Raw genomic sequence first — 23,921 nt, forward strand, 5'->3', positions numbered from 1 at the left:
AGTGTAATATACAATATAGTACAATTTTAACACACGAAATCCTGCGTGGGGAGATCCTATAGGCAACAGAGACGATAATCAGAATCAGTTAATGGTTTAAAAGTCGATGGGGTAGATATAGATGAGGCCGAGAAACTAGTCTTCTATCTTCTACTTTCTATAAAAATGAATGTTTGTTTGTATGTCTCGAATGGACTCAAAAACTACTGGACCGATTTTGCTGAAAATGTCACAATTTGTTCTTTTTATTCCTGGGAGGGTTTAGAAAGTGGTTTGAATGAAAACCGATGGGTAGTTTTCTATGAAAAGTAATTTTATATAATTAATTTAATTGCAAAGCCGCACCAGGATTGGATCGACCTGATGGACAGAACTGTCGCTAGGCGACAACATCTTACACTATATTATGATAGTCCGGTAAAAAATGCTGTATATAGGAGGATGGGAACACGCCGCCATGTTTTATAAAGTACCTTCCTTGCTAAGAGGTTCATGACCGTGCCTGTTATTTGGAAATAACTATTCTGTGATAAAGATATACATCCATGTCATAATACCAACTTTTATAGGTTTGGAGAATGTAGGTGTGTAATAGATGTAGAATGTCAACAGTGAAATGACACGAGTTATCACCCACTCCTAACGAAGAGCAAGTGGTGATTCCCAACGAGCAAAGGCGAGTGTATACCTAAATAATATGTTTAAATATATGCGAGTCTGTAGCACATTTCCTCCTTAACCCCTGGAGCGATTTCAACCGAACTTGGTACACATCTGACTTAGCATTAGGAAACAAACCGCGTGGCGGTAAGACACGGCAAGCACAATAAGGGGCGAGGTGCGAGGCAGATAACATATAAAAATAATCGAAAATAGTGTCGAATCCATAATTTTCGGGGTCGCTGAGATGAATAGCGACACTCCGGACTTTTTTAAAAATCTAAGTTCATCCTCATTAGGGCCGGGGTTTTCGCAGTTGTCAAAATTCAAAAAAGGCTAAATTTACTAATATCGAGCGTCTGAAGACATTCAAGGTACGTCTCAATGTTACGGCGGCCGAGCGTCGTCCCGTGCTACTAGAGCCCCAGCCGAGTATATCTACTTATCCATCGGTGGAAAATGATTTGTATATTATGGTACTGAAGATGAGTAAATTTCGTATTTTGCTGTGTTAAGAAATAAAATGTCGTCGGTAACATTTCGAACCTAAACTGACTAGATAAATTATTTTCAAAATAGCTATTCCAAGGTACGTATTTTACGTCGAAACTTGCAGCCGTGACCCGACATGCCCCCATTTGAATATGTTTTTTCAACACTGTACTCACACGATGTTACCGGGATCCGAACCTGGCTTCCTTTCTTTCCAATACCGGGCGAGATGGCCGTGCGCGTAGAGGCGCGCGGCTGTGAACTTGCATCCGGGAGATAGTAGGTTCGAATCCCACTATCGGCAGCCCTGAAAATGGTTTTCAGTGGTTTCCCATTTTCACACCAGGCAAATGCTGGGGCTGTACCTTAATTAAGGCCACGGCCGCTTCCTTCCAACTCCTAGGCCTTTCCTATCCCATCGTCGCCATAAGACCTATCTGTGTCGGCGCGACGTAAAGCCCCTAGCAAAAAAAAATTATTTCCAAGAATTACACTACAATGCTGTCCCTAACTCCATGCTTAGTTTCTTATCAACGAAGAAATTTACAAAACTAGAAGTGGAAATGCCATTAGAATTATTTGGATTCCTCCCTGAGTCGAGATCTAAAATATGTACTATTCGATTTTGTAAAGTTGTGCGGGCAGTTGCGGCTAATGTGTATCTTTTTTTGTCTCACTCGCTTCTCTCCTTTCTCTGGTCAGAACTCGAGCGTGATGCATGTCACTTCCGACTAAGCTCATGTCAAATGTATTGAATATGTGGGCGTGTTTCTTTTGGAGTAGTCATGACCCGGTTCCACCTCGCATGTAGGTTTGACGGGGTGAGAAGGATGAGAGAGTGTGCAGAATTTTTATTTCCACGGTATAAAGGGTGTCACGTTTATTTTTATAGCAAATAGCTGACAAGATGCATTGATATATTAAAAAAAAATTGTTGTCTAGACCACAAAGGACTTACGTTCAAACAAACGGTAGATAAGGTAGAAGCAATTAAATTTCCTTTCTTGTTTTCGTTGTTTCTCATATTCGGAGATGGATCATCTTAATCACCAACACCGTATATATACCTTCGACACCGGGGAAAAAACGTATAAGTCAGACTTTAATAATAATAAGATATGTTCACTACAGCTTGCATGGATGACTCTCTCTTTCTCTCGCTCATATCTGGACGAAACAACACAAGCAAACTCTACAGTATATGATCCATGATAGTGTAACTCTGGATTTAACGTTAACATTTGGGAAGACGAGTACATCCCTCAGCTACTGACGTAGTGTCTCTCAGACTCCTGTAGATAACAAGTCATTAGCTTCCGTTCAGATCTTTCACTTTACATCCTTATTATTTCTGGATAAAAAATCACGCGGCTGGTAATTATTGAGCAATAATGTAGAACAGAAATAATAATGTCTGAAGTTATGTAGGAGTCTCTCAGACTCCTCGTCAGTACGATAAAATACGGGTCAGTTTTTTCTCATACCTTATGATGATGTAATCTGGCATTTATTTATTTACGCACAGTTTAATTTCTATTTTAAGAGAACAAATGTGATTGTTAACAATTTTGCGGTCATTAAAACGTATTTCATGTTTATTACAAATCAGAAAACATGTCATGTCAAATCTTACACCAAACCGTCTCCTACAATGCATGATAAATCCATTGATAATCCTTGCTATTCAAAATGTAAACTAACAGTCCATAATATGAAATGTATTTCAAGGAGTTCCTCAGACACAACGCCAGTAACAATATTATTGACCTCGCACCTCAGCTGCTGAGGAATATGTCACATCATACATTTCAACTCATTAACTCCTCTGGAAAGGTTGACACCATGAAGGGCATCCGGTTATAAAAACTCGCTACGAAGATTCATCTTCCTTTATTTTCGATCCCGTAGAGAAACGGGGCAAGAGTTGGACACAATTTCGACCGTATTTATAACGCTTCCTCGGTACAGTTGACTTGTACTGTTTGTTGCATATTCTGAGCGGTTTAAGTTCATCTTCGGGTTAACACTGCTCTTTTAATCAATTATTAGCAATTATATCTGTGTAATGCATCTCAGCTTGATATTGGGCCGTTTTCATAGATTTGTCAACACGAACTACGGTACGTATGAATGAGAGACTTTTTCACGTGGCATTTTTGCTTACTTTAATGTTCCATTGAGTATTGTACGTCTTTAAGCAGTTTAACTTTCGAACAACCAAAAGGAGATATCTACCGTATGTGTGATACCGTTCAAAGGAAATTAAAAGTAGAGAATAATGCCAAAGGAAAGAGAGATGCGTTACATGGAAATTACATCGAAGCTCAAAAGGCCTATTCGTCAAAAAGAACATGATAAAGAATTTAGAACAATTAGTTGCAGAAGCTACAGCTTCTATTTACAGTAATACATTTCAACACCTTTACTGAAATCATCTGTGACATCAAGAGGCAGCTTTGGACGTACACCTTGACTATTAATAACACTGATGCAATAAAACATCCGGCAATGCATGGAGGGGAAAGAGATAAGGGAGGTAAATTGCCACATACCTTTATAAAGAAATCACATTTCAGATTCAAACTGTTACCCATGTATTACATTTAGGTACGTCTGGGAGGTGGAACAGCAATACACACCCATCTGCAAATTCTCTTGCTGCGATGCAATGAAACGGGTAGTTGTCACAGACTGATCATAAGTTCATGGTTAGCAGCCATATTCACTTTCAATGCGATAATGTTTCATTTCCTTCGTACAGTAGGGTAGAAGTTCAGTGTAACAAAACTTGTAGATTTATCCGTTTTCTATACTATTAAAAAACGACTGCTGTCTTCAGAAGTTAATGAAGAAGGGTAAAGATGACTTCCTTCGACACGATGTAAAATGGTTGAAAATATGCAAAGATAAATCGGCCAAGGTTATGTACAAAACCTCTTTCGATGGAAGGGAACACATCAAGGTGGCTAAGCTTCATACATAGGAGAAATCCTGAGCCTAAACTACTACCTCCACCACTTTACAACCGTTCAGTGACGATTTCCAGGGAGAAAAATGACTTGCTGGAATTACTTCCTCTGGTGAATGAAAAATTCCAAAAATGTTTACAACTCCATGAAGACAGGAAGTATTCAAGCCAATAACACAGACTTCCTCGACAGTGCAGATAAGGATTAGTTTATAACTGTTTCATTGCTGAATTGTCTTTCGTCCAGTACACTGAGTGGCGTCAAGTCACGGGAAGGTGTGTGCCGTGTGTAACCACTGAGCGTTGTGGCTAGCTGCAGCGTAGCTGAGCAGTCTGTCGCAGACACCAGTGCCGTGAAGATGGCAACACGTCGCGAGTTAACCAACTTTGAACGTGGAATGATCATTGGCGCACGGCGAATGGATCATAGGATTGCGGAGATTACACGCGAATTCGTGTCTCCGAGGTCAACAGTGTCGAGGATGGATTTTCAATATCGCAGAGAGAATGTTACCACCCGCGTAAACCCCCGCACGGGAAGACCACAGGTGTTTAACAAACCGACATCACGTTGCTTCCGCAGAACCATACTAGGCGCTCGATGGGCTACTGTGAGTCAGATCAGCGCCCAGTTAAATGTTGGTAGTCAGGAACCCATTTCTACCAGAACTATAAGGAGGCAAATTCACCGCATAGGCTTCATCAGCCGACGAACAACTAGTGTCTCTTTGTTGACACCTCAAACAGAGCTCAACGACTTGCATGGGCCCACGAACATTGGCAATGGATCATTAAAGAGTGGTGGCGTGTGGTATGGTCCGATGAATCCCGGTTCCAGTTGTATCGATCAGATGGGTGCGTTAAAGTGTGGCGTATTCCCCATCAGCTATGGATCCTGCGTGTCAACAAGGTTGTGCGGGAGGTGGCTCAGGTCTGGTCCGGACGGCGTTCTAGTGGTCGCAATTAGGCCCTATTGTCCTCTTCAGGAAACGTTGACAGGTGCATGTTATGTGGCCATTCTTTCAGACCATCTGCATCCCTTCCTGGTCCTAGGGTACCCTGATGGAGATGCCACGTTTCAACACGATAATGCGCCATTTCACCGATCTGTGGTGGCATGCAGGTGGTTGGAGGAGCACTCCAGTAGAGTTACGACCATGGACTGGCCCTCTATATCCCCCGATCTTAATACAATGGAGCATTTATTGGATGCTGTCGATGCTGGTGTATGCACCAACTACACAAGAAAAATTGTGAGTAGCAATGCAAGATGCGTGGGTCCAGATCCCTCCAGAACGATACCAACACCTTGTAGAGACGATGCCTCACCGTACCTGCTCCCGTTTTGAGGGCTTGCGGAGGAGCAACTCGTTATTAACAACACATTCGATGTCTTCCAGTGACTTTTGACCACTCATTGTATATACATTTCAAATGACTGATATAAGAAAGAACGAAATATGTTTCTGTTTCTACACAGAACAGCAAACCAGGTACGTTTTATCCATGAGGTGTCCGTAAGATGTCTACGTATATCACTAAACGACTAAATACGAAAAATGAAAATCCGCAGCCTAGTTCCAGTCATTTGACCGGGTCATGAGTAGAATGAAGCCCCCATCTAGCGGCGGGGACACGAATTGTGCCGGCTACCGCAACCTATCACACTCCTCTGACGCAAGGATTAATGACTGACAGATGAAATGAAATGATACTGGAGAGTGTTGCTGGAATGAAAGATGAGAGGGAAAACCGAAGTACCCAGCGAACAACCTGTACCGCCACCGCTTTGTCGAGCACAAATCGCACATCGAGTGTTTGGGATTTGAACCACGGAACCCAGCGGTGTGGGGCCGACGCGCTGCCGCCTGAGCCACGGAGGCTCAACGAATGCATCCTCTATCCCCTTAATTTCGTTCAGAGATTTTAGGGCCTGCTTAAACCATGAGTTTCGGTGTGTTTCAGTTCTACAATTAGATAGGTGGAATGTGACATTCTGCGTGGTGTTATACGAGGGAACATGAGGCTTGGGAGTAATTACAGTAAATTGTTTTTTACTTCAATCTTGATGCTGTATTTATATGTTGTCGTTCGATAACGTACCCTGAAAAAATAAGAGTCTTAATAATAATAATAATAATAATAATAATAATAATAATAATAATGTTATTGGCTTTTCGTCCCACCTATACCGTCTACGGTTTATTGGAGACGCCGAGGTGCCGGAATTAAGTCCCGCAGGTGTTCTTTTACGTACCAGTAAGTCTACCGACACGAGGCTGACGTATTTGAGCACCTTCAAATACCACCGGACTGAGCCACGATCGAACCTGCCAAGTTGGGCTCAGAAGGTCAGAACCTCAACCGTCTGAGCCACTCAGCCCACACAAGATCTATGCTTAGTACTGGCAGAGCGGGAAAGTTGGCCTGGTGCCTGCCTACCGTTATGACGTTCTGGGGTAGCTATGTCATTATATCTACCGTGACATAAAATACTCTCCCATCGCAACGTATTTTAGGATTTAAAGAAACTAAGGAGTTTCTGGACCGTTAAACATTGTTATATTCTTATATATTTAATATTTTTTATGAAAAAGAATACATAGCCTACAATGCTTTTTTTTGTTAGAGGAATTTTGGTACCTGTATACTTTATATGTCGTGTTTTGAGCGCGTTCGGCATTCGCTGTCACGACTGCCACACTCGGTTGCTTAGTGCCAGTAAAGTTGTCACTTCCTGGTTTTTTTTCATCTCATACATCCACGAGGACCCCCAGCTCACCTCACGCTGAATGACACGACTACAATGACAACTCCCACGGTATTTACAAAATATTCTCTGGACCACCGCTGGGCTCTATGTCTGCAAAAAGAACAAAGAGCTTTACGACACAGGGTGGGATTACATTTTTAATACTTTACAGCTAGGTACGTGATGTGAACGGCCAACTAGAGCGGCATGACTGCGACATGATTCCAACTTATGTCTCTCCAATATCTGGGACAGCTAGGCGAACAACTGGTGCCAACCGCCCACCTACAAATATAAACCAATGGCGTAGAGAAAATATTTTCATACATTCGTTGTCCTGCCTCCAGAAAAGCAAACTAGTAGTTTTTCGTAACTATTGATATCGCGATAATTTCCACGCAACATTCTATCTTGAATGGAATCCGAACCAAAAATCCCACATTGATTGCCAGGGTTTCCAATCGCGGCGACCTTGGTGAGAATCCCGTGTCAACACCAATCGTGCATCGTTTCTTGATCAATAGCTTTATTCTGAGCATATATACAAGTTATTCAGATATCTTAGTGTATAGATACCCAGATGTATACAGGGTGAACTTTTATAAAACCGACAAACTGCAGGGACATATTCCTGACTGGAAATGGAGGAAAAATGTCCTATGAATATGTGTCCAGAAATGCATCGTTGCGACAGTAGATGGCACTGACGAATTAAATTTTCTCTGACTACTTGCAGTGTGTTTCTTCTGTTGCAGATAGTGTGATAGAAGCAGCGTACTGTCGAAAGCAGAATGGTCCGGTACTCATGTCGGGAACAAGCCGAGATGGTGCCTGTGTACGGCCAAGCCAATGGAAACGGTCGAGAGGCAGCACGGCTATACCAAAACAAGTACCCTCACAGACACACAACGTTTCAAGCCATTTTTGGGCGTCTGTGTGATCATGGGACCTTTCAGACAGACGAACGTGTAGGGAAGCGGCGGACTGTGCGTACACCAGATCTGGAGGAACAGGTTCTACAGGACATTGAGACGAACCCTAGTACAAGCTTCAGGCAAGTGGCCCTCCAACATGGTGTACGCCAGACTACGATTATGTGTATACTGCATGACAATCGCTATTATCTCTATCACCTGCAACGAGTGCAAGGATTATCAGCAATAAATTTCCCTCTACGGAAAGTATTTTGTCGATGGTTTTTGAACCAGGCCATCACAGTTATGGGATTTCTGTCGTCAGTCCTCTTTACCGATGAAGTAACCTTTACCAGAAATGGCATCGTCAATCTGCAAAATCTTCACCTGTGAGCTACAAAAAATCCCCGGGGAATGGTTGAAGCGTCTCACCAGCAACGGTTCAGCATCAATGTTTGGGCAGGGATTCTTGGCGACCACATACTTGGACCAGTTATTATTCCACAACGCCTCAACGAAGGAACGTACCTGGACTTCCTGCAGAATAATCTGCCTGGATTGTTTGAGAATGCGCCTTTGGCAATAAGACAGGTTATGTGGTTTCTGCGTGATGGAGCACCACCCCACTTCCGCATTGCAGTTCGCCAACACATCAACAACATCTCCCCCAGGCGCTGGATAGGACGCGGAGGCCCTGTTACATGGCCTCCTAGATCACCGGACTTAAACCCCCTGGATTTTTACCTCTGGGGACATCTGAAAAGCGTTGTGTATGCTGAAACAGTTCCTGATGTGCAGACCCTTCAACAGCGTGTTCACGACGCCTGTGACGCTATTCGGCGAGAGGCCGTAACGTGCGAAAGAGTGAGGCAATCCATGATACGACGTCTGAACGCGTGCATTGCAGCCCATGGAGGTCACTTTGAACATCTGCTGTGACGTGGATGCGATTCAGCTATGTACTGTGTTGCGGGACTATTTGTTGTCGTTGCATGCACACTGTCCATTTCCGGACACATGTTCGTAGGACATTTTTCCTCCGTTTCTATTCAGGAATCAGTCCCTGCAGTTTGTCGGTTTTATTAAAATTCACCCAGTATGCAGTAAGAGAAACTGGTGTAATACCCTATGTTGATCATCAAGTATTTTCCAAGAGAGTACTGTAAATCCATTTTTTCAGCTCAGGGAGTCAGGGAGGATGAGGGAAGTAATAAAAAACATGAAATGGAGTATGGCTTTTAGTGCCGGGAGATTCCAGGACGGGTTCGGCTCGCCAGGTGCAGGTCTTTTGATTTGACGCTCGTAGGCGACCTGCACGTCGTGATGAGGATGAAATCATGATGAAGACAACACATAAAACACCCAGTTAACCAATGATGGTTAAAAATTCCCGACCTTGCCGGGAATCGAACCCGGGACCCCTGTGACCAACGGCCAGCACACTAACCATTTAGCCATGGAGCCGGACGATGAGGCAAGTGATATCCGTACACTTGGATAATTCCATCATTTCTGAAATTAAAATTCCCCTGCCTTCTAGATGTGAAGTAGGCTATAACTTGAAAGTAAACATTGTGTTAATGTAGCTCCTTGGATGAATGGTCAACAAAATGGCCTTCGTTTCGGTGGGTCCTGGTCGATTCTCAGCCAGGCCGGGGATTTTAGCCGCATGTTCTTAATTTGTATTTGTGATCGTGTTAATCTAGTATCCCCAATCACATACAAAATATCACATCACCAACCACCACACAAACATACAATAGTGAATGGATTCCTCCTCGTAGGATTCACTGCAGGCAGCCGTAAAACTGGTCCATATCTGTATCAGGTTCCTACCGCAATACGAATTCAGCAAAAGGCCAGGAAGAAAGCCGTATAATGCTTCTTTTCCCTTTTTTCAAACATAAACATAATAATAATTTGTATGTTTATTTCAGCCTCATGCAATACTTGAAAGTCTCCCCGATGAGGATGCGTGGCGTCTACTGTGTAAGTAAACTGAGATCGTAGTACTATAAGGAAACGTAGTGTGTGATGTGCAAGATGCAAAAATATTAGGGACAAAAGATACATCCGGTCTCAAGGTACATAAATGAACTGTTCGGGGCTAAAAGTTTCATGACTTGGCCAGGAATCGAACTTTGAACTCCAAAATCCCAGCTCCAATTCATTGACAATTCAGGTAGAGCGTTGGATAATTCTGAACATGAAAATTCGAACTTTATTTTCCTCTCCTGAAAAGTTTAAAATGTGAGTGATTAACTATTCCTTCGTATGAAAATTTAGACTTAATACGCATTTTATTAAAGAGTATATCCTGACATTGCATTAATTGAGCCGGCAAATAAGTCTCATATCATTGTCAACTCCTAATAATCACTTTGTACAGATTTCATTACGTCCGTCTATATTTAGCGTGTTCAGACAGATGGCATTCAGTATATCGTTATATATACGGTCGTCAAAACGAATAGAATAGAATTTAAAGATTAATGCGATTTCATTACTGATAAACTTAGTGACCTATATTTAGATTACTTTCTACTTTAGCTCCACGCTCTGTGGAAGCTAAATGCCCAGTATTTTGTATCCACATTGACAGTTACATCTGACCATTTAAATGTACGGCACGTGTATTAGTGGCAGTCGGAAATAATGCTGTGAATCAATCCCCATTTTAACTTTCAATTTTCACACGGATGTAGTCTATTTTCTTTTTTCTTTTCTTTTCTTTTTTTTTTTTTTTGCGTTTTGGGGAGCAGTTACTTACATTAACAAATTGATGTGAATTGGTGTAGAAACGTTCAGTAAATGTCAGTAATATTTTCTCTTTTCAATTTTAAAGCACATCTGTACTTAACGTGGATAAAGTGCGAGCGCGTGTGGAGGAATTTGTTTTTGTACGCAGAGTGGTGTCTGATGTAATGTTCATCAGTAAGGAAAATAAAATATGTATGAAATCCTGCGTACTCGACTAATGAATTGAGAAAAATCACACATTCCTATATATTCACACATTCACAGGCGAGAAAATATTACTACTGCTTTGTGATGAGTAAGATGAGGACAATAAGGCAGCCTATTTAGCTAGCCTAAATAGACATTACAAAGTTAAAATAGGTACTACTGAAATACGTGTAAACTTCTGTAATGTGAATGCATACTATTGAATTTTTACGACCGCAATGACCGGGCGAGTTAGGTGTGCGGATAGGGGTGCACAGCTGTGAGCTTGCATCCGAGGGATGGTGGGTTCGAACCCCACTGTCGGCAGTCTTGAGAATGGTTTTCTGTGGTTTCCCATTTTCACGCCAGGTAAATGCTGGGGCTGTGCCTAAATTAAGACCACGATCACTTTCTTCCCACCCCCTGCGGGTGGGGGACGCACATGTAGAATACACCCGCGGTATACCCTGCCTGTCGTAAGAGGCGACTACAAGGGGCGACCAAGGGATGATTGAATTAGAACCATGAAACTACTCTTGATTCGTACCATCATGCGGGGAACACCATGGGTTGCATGTACTTGCGAGTAGTATCACTAAGCTGGTACGAAATAGGTTTGTGATTAGTAGCAGTAAAGAGCCTGTCCGGGTGGATTCCAGTACCCGTGCGTTGTACCCATGTGAGCAACACCGCGGGTCTGGGCGTAGCCTGTGAGTTGTACCGCTATATGAGCTGCATCGTGGGTCAGCGTTGCCTGTTATTGGTACCCACTATGTGAGGAACACCACGGGAATACCGGCGCCCGTGGCTAGTACACCTAGGTGAGGAACCTTGCCGGTTTGCGTTGGCTATGAGTGGCGCCATTGTGTGAGAAACACCACAGGTCTGCGTTCCCTGTACGAATTGCAATACTTGTGAGTAGTACCATCTTGTGTGGACCACCGTGAGTCTTCGCTACTTTTGATCAGTACCCCAAAATGACAAATACCATGGTTCTACTTTACTCGCGACTTGTATCATTTTGTGGGGCCTTAGACGTGAATTTAGCACCCCTTCAGACATCAAGCATCATTGTGCTTTATAAATGGTCCCTTGGTCAGTAATACTCTAATTAACTACCTTCTTTTTGAGTCTGATCCACTGTTTATTTTTGTACGGTTAATGTCCATCCATTCATTCTTCATGACATTTTTTATTTTATTTTAGTCTGTGGATGAATTTGAATTTTTGTTATTTCATTTCGTACCATTAGGGGCCGATGACCTCGATGTTAGGTCTCTTTAAACAAACAAGCATCATCATCATCATCATCACTTTCTTCCCACTCCTTGGCCTTCCCTATTCCATCGTCGTCATAAGACCTATCTGTGTCGGTGCGACGTAAAGCCAATAATAATTTGTAACGTATTAGGTCGTGTTCAGGACATACAGTACATAGCGAAGAGATTTTAAGTACAGAACAAAAGTGGCCAACGTTAAATTAGTGGGATCCGAAACTACAAACTTCCGAATTCACGTCGGAGACTCTTACCAGTTGACCTGCGGTGGCCTGGGTCACATTTGTTATACTGAAAGGATCTCAGCTACAGGTCCGGCACTTTCTTTCTTTATTTCTTCTTTTCTAATCCGTTTACCCTCACGGGTTGGTTTCTCCCTCGAACTCAGCGATGGATCCCACCTCTCTCGCCTCAAGAGCAGTGTCCTGGAGCGTGAGACTTTGGTCCGGGAGATAAATCTGAGGAGGAGGACCAGTACCTTGCCAAGGCAGCCTCACTTCTTATGCTGAACTGGGGCGTCATGGGGGATGGGAAGATTGTAAGGGATAGGCAGCAAGTGGAAAGGAAGCGGACTTAGCATTAAGTTAGGTACCATCCCGCCATTTGCCTGAAGAAGAGGTGGAAAACCACTTAGAGGATGGCTAAGGTAGGAATCTAATCCCCCTCTACTCAGTTGATCTCCCGAGGTAGAGTGGACCCCGTTCCAGTCCTCGTATCACTTTTCGAATTTCATGTCAGAACCGGGAATCGAGCCCGGGCCTCCGGGTGGCAGCTAACCACACTAACCACTACACCACAGAGATGGACAGGTTTCTCACTACTGCCGTCACAATTGTAGAGTTCTATTAACTATTTAAAATTTATATAACCTCTTCAACAAAGTGTAAGAGGGTTTTTCCTATATTTGGAAGTGGCAGGTTGTTATAGATAACAATTCTTTGAATACGTACTTCTCCTTTTTCATCTTATTGTTCTGCTACTGCAGCCTGTTCTTCGTGGTATTCATTTTCCAACTTTTTTGTGTAAACACTTGATGTGGAATTGGTCGAATTCTACGGCCGTACGTCTCTCCTCACGCGAAACCATTCTGGACGAATGTATTCACTATTGCGTGTTTCTGTGGTTGTTGATAGTATGGTTTGTTGTGTGTGTATGAAGAGAAGTATACAAGTTGCTTTACATCGCACCGACACAAATAGGTCTTATGGCGACGATGGGATAGGAAAGGGCTATGGATGGAAAGAAAGCGGCCGTGGCCTCAATTAAGGTCTAGCCCCAGCATTTGCCGGATGTGAAAATGGGAAACCACCGAAAACCATCTTCAGAGCTTCGGACAGCGGGGTTCAGTGGATACAAAAACGCAGTCCCCGGGCCAAATAATTTATTCGTATGCAGTTAAAATCCCACGGCTCTCTGAACCAAAGGCCAGTACGCTGACCATGCAGATAGTGCGCCGGACTTAATTAAACTATGGTGAAACTAATAAAACTCTCTGGATACACCACAGTCGACTACTGTGTACTTCTCAAGGTTTCCTGTTGTAAATTTTTCTCGTTTTAGTCAGGTTATTAATTAAGAGAATGTCTTCTTATCATCACAGGAAGTGATTGGGTTATAATGTCTGCCAACCAATGTGATACATTGAATCAAAATATAAAATAAAATGTTAAAAAATAACGTTATTACACTTAAATAGGCAGTTATCTCAAGAGAGACGCTAACTGTAAATATGCTAATTTATATACATTAACAAATACCTTTTATTCGTCACAAATCTACCCAAACTTTACCCTACATGTTGACCTGATAGAGAAATAAATACGTATTTTAGAAATAGCCTCAGACTTGTAAATACTTTATTTATTGGCTTTTCGGAGATGTACAACGCAGTTAATAATAATAATAATATTAATAATAATTAACTAACACCTACATTTTTACGAGCCTGGCGAAGTGGGTCAGACGTTAGTAGAGCTGATTTTCTTAGACTAAGTCGACGGGTTCGATCATGTTTCTGACAGATTATATTTCTTGGTGCTCAAATATGCCACCCTCATTTACTGGCGCGTAAAATAACTTCAGCTGAACATATTTCCGGCACCTCGGGGTCACCGGAAACCGTAAAATGTAGTTCGTGGTACGTGAAACCATTATAGTTATTTGAGTATACAAATATCAGGTGCTGGTAAAGATAGAATCACTGCTGACATCATGATCTTACCCACGGTTGCTACAAATTTAGAAGGAATCGGAAACCGTTAATTTTAATCGGATGATGACCGCATGCCTTTATTGAAAACGCAAGTTTATAATAAAGTTTATATTGATTGTTAGCTCCCAGTCGTGGAGTGTTGACCTCAATTTCCCATAACCCTGGTAGAAGTAGTCGAATTTCCATAGAACGGAAAGAAATCCGTTCGCATGTCGTAAGTGGTCAGTAAGTAAAATCTCTGATCACATACAGCATTAACCCGAAAAATGAATTACACTTGGCATTAGTTCAGTTTCTCTCCCAATGGCTTTAAATCAGAATGCCTGCTCACGGTGGCTGACATCATAATTACTCCATCGAAGCCAGCATTGGACACACTATAATGTCCATTATACTCGTAGTATGCAACCCACAATACAATTATTCGTGAAACGAGAAAGGTAGCAAAATAGTGATTGTTCAGTTCGTGACGGAGTTTGCCAGTGGCTCATGTATGCATTTTATGAATGTTGAATTACACGCGTAGTACATTTTTGTTAGTCATTCAACATCACTTCAATTTGCACTGTAAGTACCGAACATGACTTAATCAGTTGAATGTGTATTTCGAGTACAATGTAGTCATAAAAAATAAATATTCATTGAATCAGTCCACAACGAGCGGCAAGTGCGCATTCTATATGTGCTGTCTGCACTACCAGACCTGTAGCTCCGATCCTTTCCAACAGAGCTCTGTTGTAGAACATCCAATGCGAAAACCGAATGTTGTGTGTTCAGTTATTACTGATTCCCGGTAGACCGATTAGTACTGCACTTAATTATTCGGTTTGCATCCCATGAACTACTTTCACGGTTTTGGACAGTTTTGTACGTAATATATCTTCGATATGCGCTGTATGTACTGAATACGACGTAACATGTTGAACGTTTAATTTGAATACAAATGTCTGGTTACCTCACATTTTCAGGAGTTTAATATGAAAGGAAGTAGTAGGGAAAGCGGCAGAGTTTCTTGGTTAGTGAGTACGGTTGTAAATGCCAGTACCGCTGGTCTATGGGCTAAAGCGTAACAATCACATGGGTGAGGTGTTAACTGCAGATTTGATAGCTTAGTTTGCTAGAGCACTGGCCTTCGGATCTCGAGATCACGAGTTCAAACCCTTCATGAGTAAGCTGATTTTTTAAGGGTGAAAAAAGTCACTTTTATCCTCTATGTCTTGCGATGTTGACATGTGAAACATCTCTGATGACACATTTGGTGTCTACCCGGCCAAAATTAATCACATTTAGTTATTACTATACAGTACCATATAATTGGCAAACCTGAATTACTGTAACTCACAACAGTTACTCAAAATGATGGCCACCAACCTCACTGCAAGCATCACACTAGCGTACAAGATTCAGCCGCACCCTTTCAAATATCCCTGGGGTGTTTGTTTAGTAAATAGGTTGTGTCTTAAATTACAAGTAAAAATTAGCTGCAAATAATCTGGGAAACAGTAATAGTGTTAGACGTGTTTTTAATTTTTATGTTTAGCGTACAGCTTTTAAAGCTGGGAGTATCGGAGGATGTATTCAGCTCGCAACTTCTGTAGCTGCTTTTTCTTTCTCAGTACACCCTACGGGAATGAACTACATGTACTGCTGTGTGAGAGTGTTGTCTTTGTGCGTTGGTGTGATTACACGGGATATAAATTGGAAGGAAGCGGTCGTAGCCTTTAGAAAGGTACTATCCTGACATTTGCATACAGTTGAAATGAGAAAGCACGAAGAACCATTTCTAGGATGGCCAAGACAGCTCCCGAGTACAGAGCTGCCTATATCGCAATGCACTGAGCTAGCCTGTTAAATATATTTCTACTCAAGATGGCTTCTGAGACCCAGGATTCCATGCCTCAAAATATTCTGTAGATCATTCCTTACTTCCTGTTTAATTCTTAAACGCTTTTACCGAAGGACCCACTATTTTTGATATCTTCGATCACTTTAGGCACCACCAGAGGCAAGCGTGTCAGAATTTACCCCCGAAAACTATCTGTAATATGTCGATTACTTTCAGTTTGAAAGTTTCCGTTACAATATGATATATGTAGAAAGTGCTAAGATGGCCATGATTCGAAACATGGCCGATGCATATAGGATCCCTGAAATGGAAAATCACGTCTTTGTGATTCGAATTCCATTTAAGAGTAGTGGTCCCATGGCTATGATCACGATATTCGTAGTCACGTACAACAGCAGTCTTTCCTTTCTTTCGCTGGGTTTCACATAAATGTACCTTCCTAGCGGGCGTCTGACTTCTTGAACGTGCTTAAAATGTTTATTAAAAAGAACGGGGTCTCTACGGAACTGTTGATTATATTAAATTGTATTTACATAATCTTAAAATTCACTAATATATCCCTTGCAGAACAAAGCCTTTTACGAACGAACACCTCGAGTGTGTCATAGCCTGAAGTTCTTTCATTGTTTTCCATTTTAATTTATTTTATTTTTAATCCCAATGCCTTGTCTCCTACTGAATTTCCTTTCTTCTGTTCACAAAGAAGACCAAATTAATTTCCAGTTCGCCATACATAATAAGTTAACCGGCTTCCAAGAATGGCTTCTAATTTGTGTTTACAGCACCACAATGAAGCCGGATTGTCTTTAGACGCAGCGTTTCCTACTATGCAAATGCTTCGTCATAAAGCATAATCTGATTACGTTATGAAGTCCAGGCACGCACAATCTTGTCCAGAATTGGTTGTAAGTCCAGCGAGGAGCATAGTAGGACATTTAATTTTCGATATCGTCATCCTTCCACATGAGTTTCATACTGAGATGACACAAGGATATCGTCTGTTGTGTCTGTTCGTGCTGGTTCCAAAATCCTGTTACCGTACTTCATATGTAAATGAACAACATATTGCAGCTGTATTTACGCACATATACAAGTGGAAAACTAATGATGCTTCGAGGTAGACTGGCCAGTCCAATTCACTAGACGTGAGAAGCTGCAACTCGGAGTAGCCTCATGATATGTAGAGAAGTAAATTAAAACCGTATGCATAGAACCCAGCTTCTAAAGAATCCAACTCGCGAGAAGTTTTATTTTACTACACTAAGTAGACTGTGCAGGGATTTTGTAACTCACGAAAGTATTAATTATGATGTTAACATTATTTCAAATAGATTTTCAATTTATCTGGAATACTGATATATCCAGATATATACCGAGCAAGCTAGCCTTGCGGTTAGGGTCGCGCAGCTTCGATCTTGCATTCGGGAGATAGTGGGTTCGAACCCCACTGTCGGCAGCCCTGAATATGGTTTTCCTTGGTTTACCATTCTCAAACCAGGCAAAATACTGGAATTGTACTTTAATTAAGGTCACGGCCGCTTTGTTCCCACTCCTAGTCATATTTTATCCCATCGTCCCCGTAAACCTATCTGTGTTGATGCGATATAAAGCAAAGTTGTAAATATATAAGTTCAGTCGTATCATGAATAATTTTCCTTTCTTTCTTTCTTTCTTTCTTTCTTTCTTTCTTTCTTTCTTTCTTTCTCTTTTCGTTGGCTTATTATTTATCTTCATGTTAGGACTAGGTGTGACTTTTCTCGTTTCGATCCTCCGCAGGTGTCGTCCTGTAACCGAAACTGTTCAACTGAGATGAAATTAGGAGAAATATTTTACATCAATTTCCCATTAATCTCAGCCACTGTGACAAAACGGAGGATCGTATGAAAGCTAGTATAACCAGTATAATAATAATTCTTTCAAGAATGGTCTATTACGCTATTTCCATGAGCTGCTTCACAAGTTATTTTTTGTTCAGGTTAGAACTGTTTACACAGTGCCAAAAACGTATCCGATCCCTTTGGTTCGGTTGGATTACGAATTCAAAATATATATATTTATAATTCTCAAAGTACAATATAATATTTATATTATTATCGAACAATGTCATTATGCCAAGATCCTTGACAGAACTACTTCATTATCGACTGTTTTGCCTTTTAGCGTTCAGCTTGCAATCCTCAGTGAATTAAGTAAGCTCTCCCGCAATCTTCTATTCGCCACTTCTTGTTGTGACCCTTCGTTTAGTTCGATACCATTTATCATTAAATTTTAAGTCGTCTATCGCCAACTTGATCCTCTATTACTCTCCAACTGAGGCCCAGTCCATTATTCTCCTAGGTAACCTACCCTACTAGTCTCACATGACTCCACTAACCAAGCCGGTTCACTCGAACAGCTTCATCCATCAAGTTCATAAATTATCTCAGCATTTCGAGTATGTTCCTGCCATTGTTCCCACTTGTTTGCACCGGTACCTATTCTCGCTACTTTCATGTCTGTTACTTCTAACTTATGAATAAGATTTTTTGTCCACCCATCGTTCAATCTCGTACAGCAAAGTTGATCTCAAAACATACCGGTGTAAAGATATTTTCATCGAGTTTTTGATTGATTTCTTGCAGAATACGTGGACCGCAACTGCGAGCTCACTGCATTAGCTCTGCTACGCCTTGATTCGGTTTCACTTAGTATTTTACGAATCTTACGTATTTAAAAGTGAACCCCCTGTTCCAATTTTGTATTTCACACCAATCACTAATTCAATCCTCTCGGGTTTCTTCCCAATAACATCACTTTAGACTTAGTTATTGATTGAGCATTCAAAATATTTGACTTTACAATATAGAAGATTTTATTACTTCCTCCTTTTCAGTACGCATATCCATCTTTTGATGGAATGATTTTTTAGGATTTTTAATATTTCATCTCATCTTCGGTGAAAATATATTAAAAGTTACAATGAATTAATTTTTAATAATAGGTAACATGTAAAATCCGAGTGAGACGTAATGACGTATTTAAAACAAACAAGGTTAGAGCGAGTTTGGAAAGCTCTGTGTCTAAAAGTTTTTTTATGTCACTCTAAAACGAGGATAAAGTCTCCAATTATAAAGTTGGAACAGTCCATCTTCAATATGACACGTATGCATATGATCTGGAGGGCAACAGAAGCCAGTACGGATATGTGAAACAAAGGCTGTGTTTCTACACTATACTGGGCTGGGCCTGGGAGAAATGGTCAATGAAGTTCACGTGCTGCCACCTGTATTCCTCCTGGATAGCGTACTTCACTGCTCTATATACGGAAACTAAATACACATTATTAATGCATTAGCCATATATTTCACCACTATCCATACTAAAACTCTGTATATAAACTGTGCAAATTAATAAGATTATATCACCTAAAGTTAAATATAAATCTGTGATGCGTATAATTTTCGAGATTACCAAGAAGACTGCTGCTCAGCCTATAGGTGTGGAAATGTCCTGTGAATCTTGGATCCTCAGCCATATGATGTGGCTTTGAAGACCGTATTTGCTTCCTCGTATACAAGCAAGCCACTTTCTTAGTTGACGCCACCACAAGTTTGAGCGAACTACCTATAAATGATTTACTTTTCAAAATAGCCTATTACGGCACAGAACATATCGTCACAATGAAAATTGCTCTGATGCACTGAATATCCTTATGTGGCTAGGGGGCTTGACCAGTCTTAAGGAACATAATGGATAGGAAGAGCAATGCAGATACGAGGTATTGTTTCTTAAGGGATGATAGATGTACTGCTTGGACACACTTCTAAATAAACTTGCATATTATTTGTTAGGGCTCGGTCACACAGTACGGCTTCGGAATACCAGATACAGCAGGCCGTTAGTGGCGAACATTCAACATTGGTTTTACAATATGGGTTTCTGCGGCTCTTTGCAATGATTACAAAGTTTCGTAAAAGGAAATTATTTCATATATCAACCAAATAGGGAAGAATTAGAGGAATGAGTACACATAAAAGTGAGTTATGTTTATATTCGACTATACGTTCAAATGAAAATTAATTATAATTTAATTTCTCTCAATGTGCATAATTAAAGGACATATTCTTCAGCATTTTCACAGAATTTTGTCAGAGATATTTCTCTGCGCTTACATGTCATTACGTGATATCTGACACATGGGTTATCACAAAGTTTGCATACGCATAGTTCATCCGGTTGGTGGTAGAAAATGAAAATTGAGAAGCACTTGCTTCCTTCGTTCACTTCCACACTGATGTCTCTTCAAGCTTCTGCCCTTTTCACAACTTATCTGTAATCGTGATGACCCACGTCATAAAGGAAAAAGTACTTCCTCGTCACTGTTAAAGGCTTTTCCCTACCTGTTGTAGATAGGTACGTTCGAATTGTCTTCAAACACTGACTTGTGGTGACTGGTCATTGCCCATCGCCTCAGACCACTGGCGCTGTCTGGCTGGCATTGTGCATCTCGCGACGTCAGACCGTGGCGATGGACCATATTCTGTCCGACCGAGACTATAATCGTTGTATCCATGGCCAAAGAACCTGCAGTCGAATCCAAATCACAGGAACGTTCATTTTTCACTTTTAAAATGCACGTAGGCTATATTGACTTGGATTCAAAAGGCGAGAAACAAGTGACTACATCATTCAATAGTCCTGACTTTAGGAGAATTGTATAAAGTGCACACATGTTGTTAGAACACTACAACCAACGTTATAAGAGAAAATATTAATTAGATATAGTGAAAACGAAGTATGCACCTCTTGCCGTCATCCACTTTCTTTACATTCTAGTCAGTCTGTAAGTGAGGTTTCTTATCTTCATACCAAGACTATGTTTTAAAGAAATGTCTTTTGTAAAGAAAAAGTTTCGTCTTCAATAGAACAGAAATTTAATTTGTTCATTACTTCTTTTGTTTTCTCTTAAGACTCACTTCCAGTAAACAATTACAAAAGCTTCTTTTCACGTTCACCCTTCCACTGGAACTCCGCCCACTTGTCCCAATTAAATTAGTATTTTTCATTAAGGACAATCGTGTGAAATTCTTTGTAATTATAATATTGTTTACTACTGCTTAGAGGATCGGTAATTCGTACATTCTACATGAGCAACGTTGAAAGCTAATAAGCGCATCTAGTAATTCTTCTTCTTCTTCTTCTTCTTCTTCCTTTCTCTTCTATCATTTTCCTCACACCCTTGGGAGGGTCACAGGTTCGAAGAGTATCGCACATGTGCGCTTGGCCCTGTTTTACGGCCAGATGCCCTTCGTGACGCAACCCTATGTGAAGGGATATACCCGCTATTGCGTGTTTCTGTGGTGGCTGATAATGTGTTGTTGTGCGTGTGCACCAAGAGGACAGTGTTGTGACAAACACGAACATCCAGTCTCTGAGTCCCAGGAATTAATCAGACGCGATTAAAATCCCAGAACCTGCCGTGAATCTAACCCGGGCTCCTCTAAACCGAAGACTTTAAAGCCAAGGGGCCGTATGTCAAATTATTATTATTATTTTATTATTATTATTAACCAATGAAGTAGCCGTGTTGAAATTACCAGATCACGAGTGACCTCCGAAGTTAAGCAACAATGGGGCGTGGTCACTACTTGGCTGGGTACTTCACATATTGTTGGCTAGACCAGGATCGGAAAGAGATGAGACACCTTAACATAAGTAAACTACGGCTCAGGATACCCGAGACAGACTGACCATAATATCGAAAGTAAACTCTGGCTCAGAATGCCTGAAGTGGAAAAGAATTCACCACCCAACTTCACGTAAACTCAGGATAGGACGTCGTGAAAGGTCTGTTCAAGGTCATATTTCGGTGGTCATGGTTAACTGATGTAAAAAGTAACAGCACCGCCTGGCTAACTTGAGGAAGGGAACAGGTAACTAATATCTCATTCCTTCAACCTACATGGTCACTGATCACTGACTTAGTTTGTGGCAATGATTAGGACGCCAAGGCTCATATTTGGATTAGGCATTCGGTTAGTAGTAGTAGTAGTAGCAGACAAAATAATTTTGTGATATGTATCAACACTATCACTCGTTGAATGAAATTGATGTTTGGAATAGCTCTCCCATTTGACCTTTAATTTCTTTGTAATCTGATAGAGTGGTGTTGACAAGCCGAGAGACTGAATGATCAGTGGCGTCAAATCGAAATTTCTGCACATGATATCTGATGCTGGTTTTATGAAAGGTATCCCGGTATTTATAGATATAAATTCGACACTCGTCCCTTTCTGGCAACAGATAGGCTACTTTATGTATATACGAACAAGCGTTCTTCCAGAATCAAACATGTGATGTATATAACGATATTTCGAATCACCGACAGTAATCTGGAAATTTCTCTTCATCTTTCACCGACCAACTACTTTTTCAGTTACCGGACACGCCGAGCTGTTAGCATTTGTTTCCCACTAGAGTGCTTTTACGTGCCGGAAAATCTACTGACATAGGACTAACCTCTTTCAGCACCTTCAAATAGCATTGAACTGAGCTGGAATTGAACCCACTAACTTGAGTTCAGAATGCGAGCGCTAAATTCCTTTTTACGATAGCTGTACGGAAATATTTTCATTTCTCTTCTAAAAATTCATGTGAACTCCTATACGATTGCTTGTAATTATTATATCACATTCTTCTTCTCGTTTCTCTATAGCTATTCCCCACACCTGTGCGGTCGCGGGTGCAAACTACAGCGCACATGTAGACTTGGCGCTGTTTTACGGCCGAATGCCCTTCCTGACGCCAACCATATATGCAGGGATGTAATCACTATTGCGTGTTTCTGTGGTGGTCGCTAGTATGGTATGTTGTCTGAATATGAAGAGGAAAGTGTTGGGATGGACACAAACACCCAGTCCCCGAAACAGAAGAATTAATCAGAAGCGATTGACATCCACGAACCGGCTGAGAATCGAACCCGCGACCCTCTGAACCGAAGGCCAGTACGCTGACCATTCAGGCAACGAGTCGGACTAATTATTATATCACACTACCGTAATGATTCTCAGTTCATATTTGTTTCTTGTTTCCATGTATTTTTTATTCTTCTTTGGATATCATGTTTCATTTCGTACAATTTCTTGTAATATTTTGTTTTTGTGTAATATACCCAGTTAAGAATGTATGTTTAGTCTTCAGCCCGAAGGCTGGTTGGATCCTCAATAGCTCCGCCATCAACTGTGATAGATGGCTTAGGCATCACTGAAGATGCGTACTAGGGAAATGAGGAGTGAGGTAGTTTCCCGTTGCTTTTCTCACCGAGCCAGAAGTTGCTATTACATATCAGTTGCCAAGCCCACTGAAATGCATGCACCAACCGACCCTATGAGCAACATTTTCACACCATTCATTGCAGGGCCTGGCTGCATAAGAAATGGCATTACTAGCATCGCTCATACCTCAGTCACTTTCATTTTGTAAAAGCCAAGGATAAAGCTGAGACAGATCAATGAAAGTAAAAAAATTGCTCTAGCCCATACCAGATAAATTTACATAATTTATTCTTCATTGTTGTTTCATAGCTGTACTACTGTATGCAGACACTGTCACCGAGATGTATTCCCGTTGCAGTTTATTATTATTATTATTATTATTATTATTATTATTATTATTATTATTATTATTATTATTATTATTACCATTGTAAACGGCTGCGTGAAAGACTAGAAAATTAAGTAGAAAGACTGATGTACTTCATTTCTCGATAAATCTAAGGCCTTTGACAACATACCACATGATCATATAGTGTGAACCCTTAGGACCAATCCTATGCAATCCAAAGTTAGGGCAAAGCTCGTAAATCTTCTGACTGAG

The sequence above is a fragment of the Anabrus simplex genome, chromosome 3, assembly GCF_040414725.1.
Source record: "Anabrus simplex isolate iqAnaSimp1 chromosome 3, ASM4041472v1, whole genome shotgun sequence".
Lineage (NCBI taxonomy): Eukaryota > Metazoa > Arthropoda > Insecta > Orthoptera > Tettigoniidae > Anabrus > Anabrus simplex.